Consider the following 22018-nt stretch of genomic DNA (forward strand, 5'->3'; position numbering starts at 1 on the left):
TACGCTTTGGTCTGCCCGCTCACTTTTAGGGCAGAATGTTGATGATCCAAAATCCCAGGTTGCACTCCAGAGTGTCGTGTTGTGCACTCTGTTGTGATCCATTTTCGGTGTGACAACCAATCTGAGCTGAGCTTGTTTGTTGGCGACCTTAGACCCTCTCGCCGCGGCCCAGGTGGGCGTGGCTTTTGCCGGCTCCCCCGCCTCTGCGTCATTGTGTCATCGCTTCTCGGCCTTTTGGCTAAGATCAAGTATCTGGTCAGACGGTTGAGACTGCGATCGCCTCTTGGAGGTTCTTGGCTCGAGATCTCCCGGTATCCCGAGCCACACATCTCTTGAGAGGTAGATTGACCCAGCTGATTTTACTCCTGCTCAGTTTTAAGGTAAGACCTTTTATCTATTTATTGATTTATTTATCTATTTATTTATTTAATATTTATTGTTTTTCTAAAGTTTTAGGCTGTTTGGTGCCTCCACCATGTCGGCAGCTCGTGCCGGTGTGCGGAGGCACCACAGCGTGCGGTTTTTATTTAGAGAGGTTGAGGGGAAGCTCCTGGGTATGTCTCGCATGGATTTTTCCAGGAAGCTGATCCAAAAGACCTTACATTTTAAGCCTGAGGACTTGAATTGTTTGATGACTCTGCCCCTGAACAAAGGATTTGATCTTAGCTTTAAGGCTGCTTCCCTGTTAATTGATTTTTGGCAACGGTTTGAAAATGTTAAGGCCCAGTTCTCCATGTTCACTGTGGAGAAACTTTCTGATAACACTCTTAAAACAGTGATTGTCAGGATGTTTAACGAAACAGTGACTGGAGATGATATTTGTGTCTGGCTGGGTAGATTTTGCACTGTTAGAAGTCAGCCTGTCAAAGTGCTAGATGAGGATGGCATTTGGAATTGCTCCTGGCGGATTCCCATTAAACAATGGGAAGACGCTGGGGGCTACCAAGGCCTGAAACATCTGCCTTCTATGATTGTGCTGGGAGAAAACAGAGGCTACATACACTATCAAGGAATGCCTAAGCTATGTAGGAAATGTGGAAGAGTTGGGCATCTCGCCGAAGCATGCCAAGAACTAGTATGTGGGAAGTGCAAAGAAATTGGTCACAGTTTTGAAAACTGTACCAATGGCAGGCGGTGCAATCTTTGTGGAGAATTAACCCATCTCTACAGAGACTGCCCTAAAAGTTTTGCCAACAAGCTAAAAATGGCCGCCCCGCAAGCACACCAAACAAAAGAACAAAGGGAGGAGGAGGCGGTCCCTGAGGTTTTGGCGGGAATTGCAACTCTCCTGCCAGCCTCAGGGATTGGGCCAGAGGAAGGAAGTGGGGCGGCCACAGGGGCAGAGTCAAACATTCAAATTGCCACCACCACTGTGAAAGACAAGGAAGGAGAAGAGACACAGGATGAAACAGATTCCTCCTTAGAAACGGTTCCGGATGTGGTTATAGAAACCAGTGGGAGTGAAACTGAGCTTTCACTCCCAAATGCTCAGGTGCAAAAAAGGCCTGCGGGATCTCCTCTGTTTGATACAGAGGAGAAAAAAGCTAGGGCTGCACATCGCTCGGATAGTTCCATTTTGGAAGATCCGGAGCGTATGTGGCCCCTAGAATCCCCAAATGAGGTATCCTTTTTGCACGTAAAGCTAAGAACATCATCGCCGAAAGAGCTGCAAGAGGTTTCCTCTGCAGCCCCGGAGGTGGTAAGCATTTGCCTCCCCGAGCCCAGTCCAACTAGGAGGAGGGGAAGGCAATTGCCACAAGAGATCACATGATTGTAATGATTTTATTGTAGTCTTTTATTGTCTTCTGTTTTAAATGTCTCATACCTTTTTTACCTTACTGCTCATGGCCCTCACTATCTCAACCATCAATGTAAGAAGTGTGAGGTCCACCATACGAGCACAGAGCATTTTATCCTTTTTAAACACTTGTAAATCAGATTTGTTTTTAATACAAGAGTGTGCTTTGCCCTTTTTAAATAGGTACACGAAGATGGAGGAATTATGGCCCTCTGGTCCCTCCATATGGAGCGGATCAAACCAAAACAAAAATGACGGTGTCGCTATTTTAATAAAAAATCCCCATATCTTGGTGAAGGGCAGCACAGTGGTGAGGGAAGGGCGGGCTCTTTTAGCAAATCTGAATTTTTTAGGTAGAGATTTAAATGTTCTTAATGTGTATGGTTTTACAGGTAAAAATGAAAGGTATGAGCTTTTAGAAGACTTGCAGCCCCACATGTTAGGTAGGGCTCCCCTAGTGGTGGCAGGGGATTTTAACTGTGTTTTATCCAAAAAAGATAGGAAGAGGGTAGGAGAGGATTTTAAAGTAGATAAGACAACAGTTTTATTACAGGGCTTAGTAAGAGATTTTAAATTAGTCGACTGTTTTAAAAATGTGCATCAAAGAGAGGAGGGCTACACTTGGTTCAGTAGTGATGGCTCCAGAGCCTCTCGCATCGACTATATTTTGACAAGAGACTGCCCGCCAACCGATGCTACAGTCACCCCCCTTTTCTTTTCTGACCACCTAATGCTGTCTTCCACCCTTTCACTGCCCACAGGTGTGACGGTAGGAGGAGGGCTGTGGAAGCTGAACTGCTCCCTTTTAGAGGATGAGGATGTAGTAAAGGAATATAGGGAGCAGTTCAGCCAATGGCAGACCCTCCAAGACTTTTACGATACACGCGCACAGTGGTGGGAGATGGTAAAGGACCGGACAAGACAGTTTTTTAGGAAAGTAGGAAGGGACAAGAAGAATAGGGAAAAGAGACACATGATGGGGCTGCAAAAAAGACTACAAAGATATTTTAATCTTTTTAATAATGGTTTTGATTTTAACGACGAAATGAAAGAGGTCAAAAAAGAAATGTCAGTTTTATCCAGTTATCAAAGTAAAGGGGTTATTTTAAGAAGTAAAGAGAGAGAGATAGAAGAAGGTGAAAAATGCACTAGGTATTTTTTTAAAAAGATATTAACAAGGGGAGGGACTATGACTATGACTAGTGTAAAAGTAGAAGGGAGGGACGTAAAAACAACAGATGAAATTTTAAAAGGGCTTGAGTATTTTTACCAAGAGTTATATAGTCCAAAAGATGTACATGAAACCACTCTAAAAGAAGTTTTACATTTTTTAGTCAAGAAAATAAACAGTCCAAGTGAGCTTTTAATCCAAGATTTTACCATTTTAGAAACACAAAAAGCACTGAAAGGTTTTAAGAGGGGCAAATCCCCAGGGGCAGACGGCCTCCCCCTGGAGTTTTATCTTACCTTTTGGGACATTTTAGCTCATGAATTACTGACTGTTTTTAAGGACTTTGAGACCCTTGACAGACTTCCGGACAGTTTTAGAATAGGGATAGTTTCTTTACTTTACAAAAAAGGCTTAAAAAAATGACTTAAAAAATTGGAGACCTATTACGCTTTTAAATTTTGATTGCAAACTTTTTAGTAAAATTTTAGCTACACGTATGTCGACCGTTTTAGAGGACGTAATCCACCCGGATCAAGCCTGCGCTGTGCCCAGAAGAAAGATAACAGACAGCCTAGTTCTGATTAGAGATGCCATCTGTTATGCGAGAGACAGAAACATTCGGCTTGTAGCCCTAAATTTAGATTTTGAAAAAGCATTTGACCGGGTCTCGCACCAGTACCTCTTTCAGGTACTACAAAAAATGGGCTTTCCAGAGAGGTTTATAGCTTGGGTGGGACTGCTGTATGAGGGCTTAAGCAGCAAATTTCTTGTAAATGGGCATCTTACCAAAGCTGTAAATATCCACAGCGGTGTCCGTCAGGGGTGTCCTTTATCTCCCCTTCTGTATGTGGCTTGTATTGAGCCACTGGCACAGATCTTGAGAAGGGACACATGGATAAAAGGACTAGACATACCTGGGACTGGTGGACTGACAGCAACGTGTGTTTTATATATGGACGACATCACTCTTTTAGCCACGGACATTTTATCCATACGAAGAGCAATGGACTTGACTGACTGGTACGGTCGGGCCTCGGGCGCCAAACTCAACAGAAGCAAGTCCGAGGCCCTGCTCTTCGGACCGTGGGACGTGACCGACACAGATGGACTCGATATAGATTTTAAAGACACGGATTTTAAGATTTTAGGAGTTAAATTTGACAAGGAAGGGGGTGGACGTGAAAACTGGACTGACTTGCTAGGGAAAGTTAGGAAAAGACTGGGGTTCTGGGGACTACGACAGATGACTTTGGAAGGTAAAGTTTTAATTTTTAAAGCCGTCATTTTACCTCTAATGTCACTTGTTTGTTCTGTTTTTATCCCGCCTAGGAAATTCCTGAGGAACCTAGAGAGGGCGGTGTTTTATTTCCTGTGGGGGTCCAAGTGGGAAAGATTGAAGAGGGAGGTGGTCAAGAAAAGACCAGAAAATGGTGGAAAAGGCCTCCCAGACCCCCACCTGTTTTTAGGCAGCCGTTTTACCGCCCTGCACCTGAGATACGCCGTGACCCCATCCAAAGAAAACAAGACCGCAGCCTTTGCACGATTTTGGATGGGGTCTTATTTAAGATTTTTAAAACTTTTACCAGTTGATTTGACGACCCCTGTGTCTTTTAACCTCCCAAAAGAATACGGTTTTCTTAAGAAGTTTTTAAAGAAGCATGTTTTAGAGGATTTAGATGTCACAGTTTTAACTAATCACAAGGCTCTTGTCTCTTCTGTGCAGGACCGGGAATCAGTGAGTCCAATCCCAGGCCTCACCCTTGGTGAGGCAAAGCAAACATGGAAAAACGCGGCCCACCCTGCTCTCCGGAACAGGCATAAGGACTTAGCGTGGATGGTGGCCCATGAGATCCTCCCAGTCAGGGCGGTTATGCACTCCAGAGGCATGGCCAAAGACTCAACCTGCCCACGGTCCGGGTGTAATTGCCCGGAGACCGTGCGGCATCTGCTCTGGGAGTGTCGTGCTGCGCGGGACCTGTGGACCAGGACCAGCCCCCTAGTTTTCCCGTGCCTGCCAGCGGGTGGGGTCCGGATGGAATACAAGCTCGCCATCCTGGGGGTGGGTCAGGGCTTGAAGGAGATGACATCGAAAAAATTTACCTCGCTCTGGCTCACCCTCAACCATATCAAGGATGCCATCTGGACTACCAGAAACCTGCTGGTGGGGAAACGCGTTACGGTGCCCCTCCACGCGTGCGAGCAACTTGTAAGATCAACGCTGCAGGAGGCGCCGGACGTCGTTATTCGGATGGGGGGCTGCGGTCGCACGAAAGAGGTCCCGGCCACCGCCGCACCTGGCCGCCCGTAGATGCACCCTCACCAACGCCGGCTACGGGAACAGCGGGCCAGCGGGCCGGAGGGAGGGGACCTCCGCTGGGCACTGGAAGCGCTGGGCCGGTTGCCTGTCCCGGAGAGAGGAGTGAAGGGAAAACTTGATAAGGACTCACCCCGGTCCTGCACAAAAGATGACTTCCTTTTTTAGCATTTTATATTTATCTTATGATTGATTTTTATCCTCTAAAGATGGTTTTTGAAATATTTTAACAACAACAGCACCACAAAGACTCTTGAAAACACACATGGACTTTACAAACAAAACACAAGCACAAGGACTTTTAACAAACATACATACATACACAAATTTTGTTTTGTTTTTTAATGATGCCACTGTGGTTTTTTAATAAAAAAAAAGTAATGTCTTTGTAAGTTGTATGTTGCGAAAACTGTGACAATAAAACTGTTCAAAAGAAAAAAATCTGTTCTTATCAGTTTAATATCTGATACGTGCCCTACCCGGGCACCATATATTAAATTGCTTTTTGGAGCTGGGAGATGGAATAGGGGCTTGCTCCGTCCACTCCACGCATCGACCCGGTATTGCAGTACTTCTGGGAACGGTGCACCCCCCTAAAGTGTTCAATGAAAGAAATGTTTTGGTGTTATGTGGCAGCAGGTGTTAATGGAAGTAGTGTGTATTGTCGTGTTGTAGGTGATCATATACTATACTAGTAAAGGTAGAATCGTGGTGTAAAAAAAAAAAACTCTGTTCCTATCCGTTTAATATCTGATTCGTCCACTATCCGGGGACTGCGTATTAAATAGATTTTTGGCTCACGGAGCCGGAGCATGAAAAAACAACAAAAAAGCCCGCCACTGCACATTTTTGATGTCTCTCTTATCTCTTGGAGTCTTTACTAACGAGCTGATGAGTTGAATCAGGGGTGTGTGTGTGTTTGATTGTCAAACCGTTGGTGAGGATTGCGAAGAGGGACAGGGTGCTTCTGACTGAAGGCCTGGGAATTCATACTTACCTGGCAGGGGAGACACCATGATCAGGAAGGTGGTTCACCCAGGGCCACCTTGCTCTCCTCTCTCAGTTTTTGTTCTGGTTTAGCATACAACAGGACAACATGTCGACCACTTTGGTGCGAAGGAATACAGCCAAATTCGAGTTACTGGAAGGACTGGAGATGGACCGACTGAACTTCAGCAGGAGAATTCTACAGACAGAACTCGGTTTCCAACCCTCGCAATTGGATTACATCTTTGCTTTTCCTGGTAGGAAAATCTTTGAAGTTGTTTTCACCACTTTCTCGTCCTATGAACTTTGCGTGAATAGATTTAATTCCAAGAAGAGTACAACCCCCTGTTTTCAGAAAATACTTTTGACTCCTTTATCCGAAAGAGATATCAGAACTGTGACTGTTTTGATACATTCTGAAAGGATTAAAATTGAAGACGTTACCACTTGGCTTTCTATGCATTGTACCATCTTAAATACTTCGTTGATGAGAGATGAGGATGGGATAAAGACTGGAGCATCCAAATTCCAAGTACGTTTGAAGAAAGATGCAGAAGGTAATTATCATCACCTACCCGCATTAATCCAACTGGGCCCAATTAGGGGCTATGTTTTCTATAATGGACAACCTAAAGAATGTAGGAAATGTGGCTCCTTGAACCACATAGCAGCGAATTGTGAAGTAGAAATCTGTAGACACTGTAAAAGTAAAGATCATAGCTCTAAGGATTGTCAGCTACCAAAGAAATGCAACCTATGTGGGGCCGAAGACCATAGGTTTCGTGATTGCCCTCATGCTTACTCCAACAAAATAAAACAACAAGATCGCGAAGAAGGACGGAATTTAGGGGACCTTGAAGTTCTAGAAAACAACACCGGAAGGGATGCTCCCTTTGTAACTCAGCAAGATAGCGTCAAGGATGATACGATTACACAAGGCGAATCTAGTATAAACCCTTTACTACAGCTTCAGGCATTAGCCGAAGTTCCTGCTCCCTTCTTGCCAAAAGAAGATCTGATAGCCTTGTCAAGAGCTATTTTTTCTCCCTCGGCACCTAATGTTGACAAGAGAACAGAGGATAAAACACAAAGGGACTATCCAGTTGAAGGACCAGAAATTGGAACGGATGTTATGATATCAACGCCAGATAAAGAAGCCCAAAAACCAAGAAGAAACATCCTTCTAGAGGTAGCGGAGGCTTTTCCGCTGTCCCTATCTCTCCTATCTGAAACTTCAATGTCAGAGTCTCCACCAGATGATAATAATCAGGAATCTCTGGTTTCTATAGTCCATTCTACACAGGAGCATGAAGAAGTGACTGACTGGTCATCCAATTCTACACCCTTCTTGGACTTTGATGAAATTGATAGTTTTTCAACCACCACCCAAATGAAAGAATCGACATTGCCAAAAGAATTACCTTCACGATCCAAGAGGGAGAAGAAAAGAAAAAGGCCAAAGAGCAACGTGACGTCTCCTACGTAACCTTCCTCCCTTTAGACTATTCGTTTATCGGTCGCATCCATTAATACCAGAGGTTTAACAGACCCGGTTAAATGTTCATCTGTGCTCTCCTTTCTACATGATGAAGGTCATGATATTGCCCTCCTTCAAGAGTGCAACCTTCCTTATAAATCTAATTATAGATCCTTCCAAGATAAGTGGAAATATGGGTATTCTTTATGGTCTGGCGATAATAAGAATAGATCTTCTGGAGTAGGCATTCTTTTTGGAGGTCGGCAATTTGAGATTCAACAAGTCCGGGAACTGGTTAATGGGAGACTTCTGTATGTAGATGTAAGATTGAACGGGATACTCCTTCGTATAATTAATGTATATTGTCCCCCAGACTTGCAGGAACGAAAGGAAATTTTGAAAGATATAGCTCCATTACTACTTTGTGGTCGTGAAGTGATTATGGGGGGAGATTTTAATTGCATTATAGCAAAAGAAGACAGGAAATCAACACGAATAGTTAAGCTCGATTCTAGTTCGGTAGATCTTACAGACATTATCAAGGATTTCAAACTCATAGATGTTTTCAGAGCTCAGAACCCCAATACCCCTGGTTTCACTTGGTCCAATGGATCTTCCTTTTCCCGTATTGATTTTTTCTTTTCTTCAGCAACAATTGAGGTAATAGAATCTTCTGTGAAACCTGTTTTTTTTTCTGACCATGCCAAATTGGATTGCGTATTAGATGTATGCGGAGGTAGTACGAGAGGACATGGATTATGGAAGTTAAATACGAGCTTACTAGAGGATTCTAAAATTGTACAAGAATTGAAAGGAAAGTTAAATCAATGGAAATCACTGCAAGATATATATCCTACAGTAGGTGATTGGTGGCAGGATCTCAAAATTAGAATAAAGAAGTTTTTTATGAAGGAAAGTAAGAAAATTACATCTCAAAATAATTATTGGTTTAAGAAATGTCAGAGAGATCTACAAACTTTGTACATTATGTCTCATTCGGGTTTCAACGTGGCAGACGATATTGTAAAACTTAAGAGAGAAATGGTTAAAATAATGGCTGATAAGAATAAGAGTTATATTATAAGGAGTAGAGTCCAACATCTTGAATCCAATGAGAAATGCACCAGATATTTTTTTAGGAAACTTACTGGGTCCCAAAGTTTAGACTCTATAAAAATCCAAGAGAACCAAGTAATAACAGGAACGCACAATATAGTATCTCATGTTTTCTCCTTTTATAAGAACCTATACAGCTCCAAAAATGGGAAAAAGGATGATATTGTCGACTTCCTTTCGGAAATTGATAGTAACATTCAAGGTGATTTTAGAAACGACAATATAAACTTATGTGTAGATGATTTAAGCAAAGCAGTTAAAAGTATGAGTAACAATAAATGTCCAGGAGCGGATGGGCTACCAAAGGAATTTTATATAACCTTTTGGGAAGAATTAAAAGAACCTTTGTTGACAATGTTTATGGAAAGTCTACGCATAGGAAAACTTCCATCCTCCTTAAGAGAAGGAGTTATATCCTTGCTGTTCAAAAAAGGTGATAGACAGGATATAAAAAATTGGCGTCCTTTGACCTTGTTAGGGGTAGATGTAAAGATCCTGTCCAAGGCGCTTTTTTTAAAACTCCAGCCCGAAATGCCAAAATTGATTAGTAATGACCAAACATGTGGTATTAAGGGGAGATCTATACAGGATAATTTGGCCTTAGCAAGAGACATATATCTGTTCGCACAAGACCGTAAACTATCTTTGGCAATTTTGGGACTTGATCTCGAAAAAGCCTTTGATAGTATAGACCATCAGTATTTGCATGCATTGTTGAAGCGTTTGGGTTTTAGCCCAACCATTTGCGCATGGATCAGCCTTCTCTATACAAATTGCCAAAGTAGAGTATTAGTGAATAACTATTTGTCAGAACCCTTTGATATCTGTTCAGGCGTACGACAGGGCTGCAGCTTATCTCCGTTATTATTTGTTTTGGCAATTGAGCCATTAGCTTGTGCTCTTAGACAGAATCCTAGAGTTAAAGGTTTCCCAGTTCCAGGTAGTTTAGGTAGAGTGGCCAAGGTCTCACTTTATATGGATGACCTAACCCTTTTTCTCACTGATAACAATTCCATAAAAGAAACGCTGAAAACTTGTGAGAGGTTTACTTTGGCTACAGGGGCTAAAATTAATAAGACAAAGACAGAGGTTTTGTATTCTTTTTGGAAAGAGCCCCAATTAAAATTGGGCTTTAAAAATCAGGAAGAATCTATTAAAATTTTGGGACTTTTTTTGGGGAAAGACATGGATAAGATAAATTGGGACCATAGACTTGATAAGATAAAGTGGAAACTGAATCAATGGAAAGAGCGAGATCTTACTTTGAGAGGGAAAGTGTTGATAATTAACGCAGAGATTTTGGCCTCTCTTACCTTTTTGGCCTCAACTTTTCCGGCACCAATACAGTTTATAAGATCTATCAGGAAGGCTCTGTTTTGCTTTTTCTGGGGTTCACAACATGAAAAAATTAGACGAGAGATACTGTATAAGCCAATAAACAAAGGAGGGCTGGCAGTCCCAGAATTGGGGACCAAACTAGAATCTATGTTTGTTACGCCAATTGTAAAAGCTTGTCTGTCTGAGGACCAAGGTGTCTTATGGCATTGTTTTGCCAAGCTTTGGATAGGACAACAGGTTGCTAATGCCTGGGGGATGAGACTTCCGCAAAATACTCCGCATGCTGAATATAGACCTAAAATGTATGAAAAGGTGCTACCCCTTTTGAGGAAATTGAAAGCCTCTCATATCCCTATTGGGAATCTAAACAGAGCAACTATTCAAGAGATGTTATACCCAGGATTAGAGAGAATCACCCCAGTAGGAAACCTTATTGAATCTGACTGTATTACAGTCTGGAAGAATGTGGATAATAGCTTCTTGTTTAATTCACATAAAGATATTGCTTGGCAAGTGGTACATCAATGCTTGCCTACTCGTGTCTTCTTGAAAAAAAGGAACTGTTCAAAGAGCTCACAATGCCCTAAGTTTAGGTGTGGAGAAGATGAGTCTATTGGCCACTTGTTTTGGTCTTGTAAATATGCCAGAGAGGTCTGGTCCCTAGTACGAGAATGGATGGTTGAATTATATAGATTCCCAACCGAATCGGACCTGATGTATGGGGAATTGAATAGTGTGAACTCGGATGAATGGATAAGATGGTGGATAGCTATTAATGCCATCAAGGAAGGGATATGGAAAGCAAGGAATATCTCTTGTTTCAAAGGATATGATATACCTGCGGAAACAGTGATCTCTTCAAGTCTTGTATCAATCAGAGACTATGTATTAAAAGACAGGAAAACCTTTTCCTTCACAGAGACACTTAAGAAATGGAAAGTTTCAGCAAAATCTCCAATCCTTTTCTACCTACAAGATGAAATGGGGAAAGTTTCTTGAGGGACTTAATGACTATGTATCATGTTGTATTGTCTATGGTATGTATTATGGTGTAGGATGCTGGAAATTTAACTTAACACCGCATTTTGGAAAAAAAAAAGAGGAAAAAAAAAAAAAAAAAAAAGAAAAAAAAAAAGAGAAAATAACAAAATGTATTAAAAAAAAAATAAAAAAAAAGTTTACAGCATATGATGAATGGATTCTGAAGTGAACCCTTTTCTGAGCTGAAGGAAAAAAAAAAAAAAAAAAGAAAAAAAAAAAAAAAAAAAAAAAAAAAAAAAAAAAAAAAAAAAAAAAAAGGTTCACCCAGGGCCCATAGATTCCCAACCGAATCGGACCTGATGTATGGGGAATTGAATAGTGTGAACTCGGATGAATGGATAAGATGGTGGATAGCTATTAATGCCATCAAGGAAGGGATATGGAAAGCAAGGAATATCTCTTGTTTCAAAGGATATGATATACCTGCGGAAACAGTGATCTCTTCAAGTCTTGTATCAATCAGAGACTATGTATTAAAAGACAGGAAAACCTTTTCCTTCACAGAGACACTTAAGAAATGGAAAGTTTCAGCAAAATCTCCAATCCTTTTCTACCTACAAGATGAAATGGGGAAAGTTTCTTGAGGGACTTAATGACTATGTATCATGTTGTATTGTCTATGGTATGTATTAAGGTGTAGGATGCTGGAAATTTAACTTAACACCGCATTTTGGAAAAAAAAAGAGGAAAAAAAAAAAAAAAAAAAAAAAAGGTTCACCCAGGGCGAGGCTCGGCCATTGCACTCCGGTTGTGCTGACCCCTGCGAATTCCCCAAATGTGGGAATCTCGACTGCATAATTTATGGTAGTGGGGGACTGCGTACGCGCTCTCCCCTGGACACACTGGTTAAAAGAGCAGATTGTTAAAGTTCCACTTATGTTTTTCTTCTTCTTCTTCTGATAGTTGATGACCTAGGAAGTCCAGATAATTTTAACTGCAGTGGTTGATCGGGAGATATAAAACAACCTCTGTGAAAGGAGGTTTTTTCTTTTTTGTTTAAATGGATTTGTTTTATTCTTCTTCAAATAATCTCCAATATTTAACAAACGATTTGATTCACAGCAGTTGTCCTGGAGGCAAAGTTGTTCGTAATGAGGAGGTCTATCATGTGGTATGAATACCTTGTGCATGTGTGAAACATCATGTGATATACAGCCGTCTATGGCCGTATTCATGTTGTTGTTTTTTCTGTTTACAGCGCCACCAAGTGGCCAGTCGCCGCATCCCTTTTCACGTGACCACAGGCTGAGCCCGTACACAGGTGTACCGAGTTGGGTGTAATTGTCTCATTCCGTTGGCGAGTTATAGCCATTTAAGTAAAGCCCGCCTCGCCAACTCCCAACGTTTTGGCGTCCGGTCGCCAACGCGAATGGAAATTCCGACTTTTTTCACGATCACTGTTGGCAGTCAGACTCCAGAGAATCTTTCTGCACCGGTTTGGGTCAGATCGGGCAAAAAACCTAGGACTAGTGTGCAAAAGTAGGTTTTTCAGAAAATCCAAAATACCCGAAAATCTCGCCAGCGCGACCATCCAATCCGAGGCGTGCGTCTTGTTCGGCCCGAGCCAAGGATTCCGGTCATGTAAGACACTTGGGTCTGCGACGGACGGTCGAGGAGTTACGAGCCATTTCGTACTTTTGATCGCTGCAGCGCCACCCTGGGGCCGATCGGGGCGAGCCTTGGTGATGTTGTACACCGGGCGGGTACTAGCATCCGTCAGAGTTTCAAGTCTCTACGACGTACGCTTTGGTCTGCCCGCTCACTTTTAGGGCAGAATGTTGATGATCCAAAATCCCAGGTTGCACTCCAGAGTGTCGTGTTGTGCACTCTGTTGTGATCCATTTTCGGTGTGACAACCAATCTGAGCTGAGCTTGTTTGTTGGCGACCTTAGACCCTCTCGCCGCGGCCCAGGTGGGCGTGGCTTTTGCCGGCTCCCCCGCCTCTGCGTCATTGTGTCATCGCTTCTCGGCCTTTTGGCTAAGATCAAGTATCTGGTCAGACGGTTGAGACTGCGATCGCCTCTTGGAGGTTCTTGGCTCGAGATCTCCCGGTATCCCGAGCCGCACATCTCTTGAGAGGTAGATTGACCCAGCTGATTTTACTCCGTTTCAGTTTTAAGGTAAGACCTGTTTTATCTATTTATTTATTTATCTATTTATTTATTTAAACTTTTATTGGTATTTTAAAGTTTTAGGCTGTCGGTGCCTCCATCATGTCGGCTGCCCGTGCCGGCGTACGGAGGCACCACAGCGTGCGTTTTACATTCAGAGAGGTTGAGGGGAAGCTTCTGGGTATGTCCCGCATGGACTTTTCCAGGAAGCTGATCCAAAAGACCTTACATTTTAAGCCTGATGACTTAAACTGTTTGATGACTCTGCCCCTAAACAAGGGATTTGATTTGAGCTTTAAGGCTGCTTCCCTTCTTAATGATTTTTGGCAAAGGTTTGAAACTGTGAAGGCCCAGTTCTCCATGTTCACTGTGGAGAAACTTTCTGATAACACACTTAAAACTGTGATTGTCAGGATGTTCAATGAAACAGTGACTGGAGATGATATTTGTGTCTGGCTGGGTAGATTTTGCACTGTTAGAAGTCAGCCTGTCAAAGTGCTAGATGAGGATGGCATTTGGAATTGCTCCTGGCGGATTCCCATCAAACAATGGGAAGATGCTGGGGGCTACCAAGGCCTGAAACATCTGCCTTCCATGATTGTGCTGGGAGAAAACAGAGGCTACATACACTATCAAGGGATGCCCAAGTTGTGTAGGAAATGTGGAAGAGTTGGGCATCTTGCCGAGGCATGCCAAGAATTAGTATGTTGGAAGTGTAAAGAAATTGGTCACAGTTTTGAAAAATGTACCAATGGCAGGCGGTGCAATCTTTGTGGAGAATCAACCCATCTCTACAGAGATTGCCCTAAAAGTTTTGCCAACAAGCTCAAAATGGCCGCCCCACAAGCACACCAAACAAGGGAACAAAGGAAGGAGGAGGCGGTCCCTGAGGTTTTGGCGGGAATTTCAAACCCCCTGCCAGCCTCAGGGATTGGGCTAGAGGGAGGAAGTGGGGCGGCCATAGGGGCAGAGTCAAATATTCAAACTGAAATAACCACTGAACTGAAAGTCACCACCAATGAGAAAGACAGGGAAAGAGAGGAGACAGATGAAGAAACAGTTTCCTCTTTAGAAACGGTTCCGGAAGTGTTTTTAGAAACCAGTGGGAGTGAAATTGACCTTTCATTCCCAAATGCTCAGGTGCAAAAAAGGCCTGCGGGATCTCCTCTGTTTGACACAGAGGAGAAAAAGGCTAGGGCAGCACATCGTTCGGATAGTTCCAACTTGGAAGATCCGGAACGTATGTGGCCCCTAGAATCCCCAAATGAGGTATCCTTTTTGCACATAAAGCTAAGAACATCATCGCCGAAAGAGCTACAAGAGGTTTCCTCTGTAGCCCCAGAGGTGGTAAGCATTAGCCTTCCTGACCCCAGTCCATCTGGGAGGAGGGAAAGGCAATTGCAACAAGAGATCACATGATTTTAATAATTTTTTTGTAGTCTTTTAATATCTTCTGTTTTAAATGTCTCATACCTTTTTAACCTTACTGCTCATGGCCCTCACTATCTCAACCATCAATGTAAGAAGTGTGAGGTCCACTATACGAGCACAGAGCATTTTATCCTTTTTAAATACTTGTAAATCAGATTTGTTTTTAATACAAGAGTGTGCTTTGCCCTTTTTAACCAGGTACACCAAGATGGAGGAGCTATGGGCATCTGGTCCCTCCATATGGAGTGGATCAAACCAAAATAAAAATGACGGTGTTGCTATTCTAATAAAAAATCCCCATATCTTGGTGAAGGGCAGCACAGTGGTGAGGGAAGGGCGGGCTCTTTTAGCAAATCTGAACTTTTTAGGTAGAGATTTAAATGTTCTTAATGTGTATGGTTTTACAGGAAAAAATGAAAGGTATGAGCTGTTAGAAGACTTGCAGCCCCATATGTTAGGTAGGGCTCCCCTAGTGGTGGCAGGGGATTTTAACTGTGTTTTATCCAAAAAAGATAGGAAGAGGGTAGGAGAGGATTTTAAAGTCGATAAGACAACGGTTTTATTGCAGGGCTTAGTGAGAGATTTTAAATTAGTCGACTGTTTTAAAAATGTGCATCAAAGAGAGGAGGGCTACACTTGGTTCAGTAGTGATGGCTCCAGAGCCTCTCGCATCGACTATATTTTGACAAGAGACTGCCCGCCAACCGATGCTACAGTGACCCCCCTCTTCTTTTCTGACCACTTAATGCTGTCTTCCACCCTTTCACTGCCCACAGGTGTGACGGTAGGGGGAGGGCTGTGGAAGCTGAACTGCTCCCTTTTAGAAGACGAGGATGTAGTAAAGGAATATAGGGAGCAGTTCAGCCAATGGCAGACCCTCCAAGACTTTTACGATACACGTGCACAGTGGTGGGAGATGGTAAAGGACCGGACAAGACAGTATTTCATGAAAGTAGGAAGGGACAAGAAGAACAGGGAAAAGAGACACATGATGGGGCTGCAAAAAAGACTACAAAGATATTTTAATCTTTTTAATAATGGTTTTGATTTTAACGATGAAATGAAAGAGGTCAAAAAAGAAATGTCAGTTTTATCCAGTTTCCAAAGTAAAGGGGTTATTTTAAGAAGTAAAGAGAGAGATATAGAAGAAGGTGAAAAATGTACTAGGTATTTTTTTTAAAAGATATTAACAAGGGGAGGGGCTATGACCAGTGTAAAAGTAGAAGGGAGGGATGTAAAAACAACAGAGGAAATTTTAAAAGGGGTTGAGCATTTTTACCAGGAGTTATATAGTCCAAAAGAAGTACATGAAACCGCTCTAAAGGAAGTTTTACATTTTTTAGTCAAGACAGTAAATAGTCCAAATGAGCTTTTAATCCAAGATTTTACCATTTTAGAAACACAAAAAGCACTTAAAGGTTTTAAGAGGGGTAAATCCCCAGGGGCAGATGGACTCCCCCTGGAGTTTTATCTTACCTTTTGGGACATTTTAGCTCACGAACTATTGAATATTTTTAAAGACTTTGAGACCCTTGACAGACTTCCGGACAGTTTTAGAACAGGGATAGTTTCCTTACTTTACAAAAAAGGTGACCGGACTGACTTAAAAAATTGGAGACCTATTACGCTTTTAAATTTTGATTGCAAACTTTTTAGTAAAGTTTTAGCTACACGTATGTCGACCGTTTTAGAGGACGTAATCCACCCGGATCAAGCTTGCGCTGTGCCCAGAAGAAAGATAACAGACAGCCTAGTTCTGATTAGAGATGCCATCTGTTATGCGAGAGACAGAAACATTCGGCTTGTAGCCCCTAAATTTAGATTTCGAAAAAGCTTTTGACCGGGTCTCGCACCAGTACCTCTTTCAGGTACTGCAAAAAATGGGCTTTCCAGAGAGGTTTATAGCTTGGGTGGGACTGCTGTATGAGGGCTTAGGCAGCAAAATTCTTGTAAATGGGCATCTTTCCAAAGCTGTAAATATCCACAGCGGTGTCCGTCAGGGGTGTCCTTTATCTCCCCTTCTGTATGTGGCTTGCATTGAGCCACTGGCACAGATCTTGAGAAGGGATACATGGATAAAAGGACTAGACGTACCTGGGACCGGCGGACTGACAGCAACGTGTGTTTTATATATGGACGACATCACTCTTTTAGCCACGGACATTTTATCCATACGAAGAGCAATGGACTTGACTGACTGGTACGGTCGGGCCTCGGGCGCTAAACTTAACAGAAGCAAGTCCGAGGCCCTGCTCTTCGGACCGTGGGACGAGACAGAGACAGGCGGACTTGATGTAGTTTTTAAGGACACTGATTTTAAGATTTTAGGAGTTAAATTTGACAAGGAAGGGGGTGGACGTGAAAACTGGACGGACTTGCTAGGGAAAGTTAGGAAAAGACTGGGGTTCTGGGGACTACGACAGATGACTTTGGAAGGTAAAGTTTTAATTTTTAAAGCCGTCATTTTACCTCTAATGTCACTTGTCTGTTCTGTTTTTATCCCACCTAGGAAATTCCTGAGGAACCTAGAGAGGGCGGTGTTTTACTTTCTGTGGGGGTCCAAGTGGGAAAGATTAAAGAGGGAGGTGGTCAAGAGGAGACCAGAAAACGGCGGAAAAGGCCTCCCAGACCCCCACCTGTTTTTAGGCAGCACTTTCACCGCCCTTCACATCAGATATGCCTTGACCCCATCCAAAGAAAACAAGACGGCAGCTTTCGTACGATTTTGGATGGGGTCCTACTTAAGATTTTTAAAAATTTTACCAGTTGACTTGACAACCCCTGTGTCTTTTAACCAGCCAAAAGAATACAGTTTTATCAAGAAGTTTTTAAAGAAGCACTTTTTGGAGGATCAAGAGGTCAAAGTTCTAACTAACCACAAGGCTCTTGTCTCTCTTGTGCAGGACCGGGAATCAGTGAGTCCAATTCCAGGCCTCACCTTGGGTGAGGCCAAGCAAACTTGGAAGAACGCTGCCCACCCTGCTCTCCGGAACAGGCATAAGGACCTAGCGTGGATGGTGGCCCATGAGATCCTCCCGGTCAGGGCGGTCATGCACTCCAGAGGCATGGCCAAAGACTCAACCTGCCCACGGTCCGGGTGTAATTGCCCGGAGACCGTGCGGCATCTGCTCTGGGAGTGCCGTGCTGCGCGGGACCTGTGGGCCAGGACCAGCCCCCTGGTTTTCCCGAGCCTGCCAGCGGGTGGGGTCCAGATGGACTACAAGCTTGCCATCCTGGGGGTGGGTCAGGGCTTGAAGGACATGACATCAACACAATACACCTCGCTCTGGCTCACCCTCAACCACATCAAGGATGCCATCTGGACCACCAGAAACCTGCTGGTGGGGAAACGCGTTACGGTGCCCCTCCACGCGTGCGAGCAATTAGTTAGATCTACGCTGCAGGAGGCGCCGGACGGCGTCATTCGGATGAGGGGGCTGCGGTCGCACGGAGAGGTCCCGGCCACCACCGTACCTGGCCGCCCGTAGATGCACCCTCACCAACGCCGGCTACGGGAACAGCGGGCCAGCGGGCCGGAGGGAGGGGACCTCCGCTGGGCACTAGAAGCGCTGGGCCGGTTGCCTGTTCCGGAGAGAGGAGTGATGGAATATCTTGATAGGGACTCACCCCGGTCCTGCACAAGAGATGACTTCCTTTTTAGCATTTTATTTATTCTAAATATATTTATATATATTTATTTATGCTATGATTTAGTTTTATCCTCTAAAGATGTTTCTTAATACTTTTTAGCAACAACACATCCACAAAGACTCTTGAAAAACACACATGGACTGAACAAACAAAACACAATCAAAAGGACTTTTAAAACAAAACAAACATGCATACACACATTTTGTTTTGTTTTTTTGTTTTTTTTTAATGATTCCACTGTGTTTTTAATTTCTTTTTAATGTCTTTGTAAGTTGTATGTTGTGAAAACTGTGAAAACTGTGACAATAAAACTTTTCGAAAGAAAAAATCTGTTCTTATCAGTTTAATATCTGATACGTGCCCTACCTGGGCACCATATATTAAATTGCTTTTTGGAGCTGGGAGATGGAAAAGGGGCTTGCTCCGTCCACTCCACGCATCGACCCGGTATTGCAGTACTTCTGGGAACGGTGCACCCCCCTAAAGTGTTCAATGAAAGAAATGTTTTGGTGTTATGTGGCAGCAGGTGTTAATGGAAGTAGTGTGTATTGTCGTGTTGTAGGTGATCATATACTATACTAGTAAAGGTAGAATCGTGGTGTAAAAAAAAAAAACTCTGTTCCTATCCGTTTAATATCTGATTCGTCCACTATCCGGGGACTGCGTATTAAATAGATTTTTGGCTCACGGAGCCGGAGCATGAAAAAACAACAAAAAAGCCCGCCACTGCACATTTTTGATGTCTCTCTTATCTCTTGGAGTCTTTACTAACGAGCTGATGAGTTGAATCAGGGGTGTGTGTGTGTGTGTTTGATTGTCAAACCGTTGGTGAGGATTGCGAAGAGGGACAGGGTGCTTCTGACTGAAGGCCTGGGAATTCATACTTACCTGGCAGGGGAGACACCATGATCAGGAAGGTGGTTCACCCAGGGCGAGGCTCGGCCATTGCACTCCGGTTGTGCTGACCCCTGCGAATTCCCCAAATGTGGTAATCTCGACTGCATAATTTATGGTAGTCGGGGACTGCGTACGCGCTCTCCCCTGGACACACTGGTTAAAAGAGCAGATTGTTAAAGTTCCACTTATTAGTGGTGCTTGCCTATGGCAAAGCAACACTAGTGTTATTGTGCATACTTATTATTCTTCTTATTCTTATTCTTCCGGCCACATTTTGACGCGCTACTCCTCCCGCAGTTTTTGTCACAGACCCATGAGTGAGGTGTCAAAACGTGCGGCCTGTTCGGGAATGGTGTGCTATGACTTTTATAAGGGATCGGGGGTACGATGTTCGCCCCAGGGGCGAAAAACGGCCGAAAAATCCCATAGACTTAACATTGCGTCAAACTTTGACGAGTCGTAGGTCGGAACGAGGATGTCGCAGAAACGTGTAATTTACCACATTTGAAGAGGCTGACAGGCTCTGTAAGAATATACCACACAATGGGGTAAAAGTTGCACCCCTGGGGCGCAGGAGCTGCCCAAAGTTTCCCCATTGACTTACTATGGTGTAGGACGGCCCATGAAATGGGCCGTCCTACACCATAGAAACCGCTTTTATATTGAACATAACTCTGGATCACAGTGTCATAGAGACAAGGGGGCGGGCTCATTTTACTCAGACAACCAATCAGTCTCTCAGGATCATTGTGAAGCTATCAAGCCACGCCCTAGCAACCATTTAGAGCTCCTTAGCAACAAGTTCCATAGACTTCCATTGAAACAGATCAAAGGGATATCTCAGGATATAAGAGTCATAGAAACACGAGGGTGGTCTCGTTTGACTCGGGGTAGCAAACAGCCAATCATGAATGACCTCAACACTTCCTAGCCACGCCCTAGCAACCATTGTCGAGCACCTTAGCAACCAAAATCCAAAGAGGGATATCTTCCATTCTGAATGTCACAGAGGCATGGGAGTTGGTTTATATCATTCATACTGACAAGCAGCCTTTGGAGTTTCATGATTGGCAGCTGCCAAGCCACTCCCTAGCAACCAAACAGATTACCCTAGCAACCATTTTGTAACAGCTATATCTCAGCATCAGAACATTGTATCGCGATGGGGGTTGGGTCTTTTGACTCATGTTAGCACACAGGACTTTCAACATGCTAAACATGCTAGCTGTGAATAGCTACATGCTAATATCGATTAGTTAAGTGCTAAATGATGCTAGCAACATGCTAATCTTGCTAGTATCTAGCTACAAACATGCTAGCAAACATGCTAATCATGCTAGCATGATGCTAGCAACATGCTAATCATGCTAGCATGATGCTAGCAACATGCTAATCATACTAGCATGATGCTAGCAACATGCTAATCATGCTAGCATGATGCTAGCAACATGCTAATCATGCTAGCATGATGCTAGCAACATGCTAATCATGCTAACATGATGCTAGCAACATGCTAATCATGCTAGCATCTAGCTACAAACATGCTAGCAAACATGCTAATCATGCTAGCATTATGCTAGCAACATGCTAATCATGCTAGCATGATGCTAGCACCATGCTAATCATGCTAGCATGATGCTAGAAACATGCTAATCATGCTAGCATTATGCTAGCAACATGCTAATCATGCTAGCATGATGCTAGCAACATGCTAATCATGCTAGCATGATGCTAGAAACATACTAATCATGCTAGCATGATGCTAGAAACATGCTAATCATGCTAGCATTATGCTAGCAACATGCTAATCATGCTAGCATGATGCTAGCAACATGCTAATCATGCTAGCATGATGCTAGAAACATGCTAATCATGCTAGCATTATGCTAGCAACATGCTAATCATGCTAGCATGATGCTAGCACCATGCTAATCATGCTAGCATGATGCTAGAAACATGCTAATCATGCTAGCATTATGCTAGCAACATGCTAATCATGCTAGCATGATGCTAGCAACATGCTAATCATGCTAGCATGATGCTAGAAACATACTAATCATGCTAGCATGATGCTAGAAACATGCTAATCATGCTAGCATTATGCTAGCAACATGCTAATCATGCTAGCATGATGCTAGCAACATGCTAATCATGCTAGCATGATGCTAGAAACATGCTAATCATGCTAGCATTATGCTAGCAACATGCTAATCATGCTAGCATGATGCTAGCAACATGCTAATCATGCTAGCATGATGCTAGCGACATGCTAATCATGCTAGCATGATGCTAGCTACATGCTAATCATGCTAGCATGATGCTAGCAACATGCTAATCATGCTAGCATCTAGCTACAAACATGCTAGCAACCTGCTAATCATGTTAGCATCATGCTAAAGACACGGTAGCATGATGCTAGCAACATGCTAATCATGCTATCATTATGCTTATTTTGTTAGCATTTTACTAAAAACTAGCTATACACACCCTAGCAACCGAGCGGCGAGTTTTGCCACTGCAAGCACCACTTCACATTTTCTTCTGGAAATGTACATTCTGGTTAGTGGTGCTTGCCTATGGCAAAGCAACACTATTGTTATCCGTCATACTTATTAGTGGTGCTTGCCTATGGCAAAGCAACACTAGTGTTATTGTGCATACTTATTATTAGTGGTGCTTGCCTATG

The 22018-nt window shown here is 43.2% G+C and overlaps 1 non-coding gene and 3 pseudogenes across 1 annotated transcript; all 4 read left to right on the forward strand.

The window, feature by feature from the left end:
- The first annotated feature begins 5702 nt into the window (after positions 1 to 5702).
- LOC130095451 (U2 spliceosomal RNA) lies at positions 5703 to 5877 on the forward strand (annotated as a pseudogene).
- A 6018-nt stretch (positions 5878 to 11895) lies between these two features.
- On the forward strand, positions 11896 to 12078 carry LOC130095369 (U1 spliceosomal RNA; annotated as a pseudogene).
- Positions 12079 to 18742: 6664 nt separating this feature from the next.
- LOC130095425 (U2 spliceosomal RNA) lies at positions 18743 to 18916 on the forward strand (annotated as a pseudogene).
- Positions 18917 to 19315: 399 nt separating this feature from the next.
- Positions 19316 to 19479, forward strand: LOC130095354 (U1 spliceosomal RNA). The gene has a single exon (XR_008808093.1). It is a non-coding gene; the product is annotated as a U1 spliceosomal RNA (small nuclear RNA).
- The last annotated feature ends 2539 nt before the right edge of the window (positions 19480 to 22018 follow it).

Source organism: Rhinichthys klamathensis, unplaced genomic scaffold (assembly GCF_029890125.1).
Source record: "Rhinichthys klamathensis goyatoka isolate OS25496 unplaced genomic scaffold, OSU_Roscu_1.1 h1tg000010l_1, whole genome shotgun sequence".
NCBI classification, from domain to species: domain Eukaryota; kingdom Metazoa; phylum Chordata; class Actinopteri; order Cypriniformes; family Leuciscidae; genus Rhinichthys; species Rhinichthys klamathensis.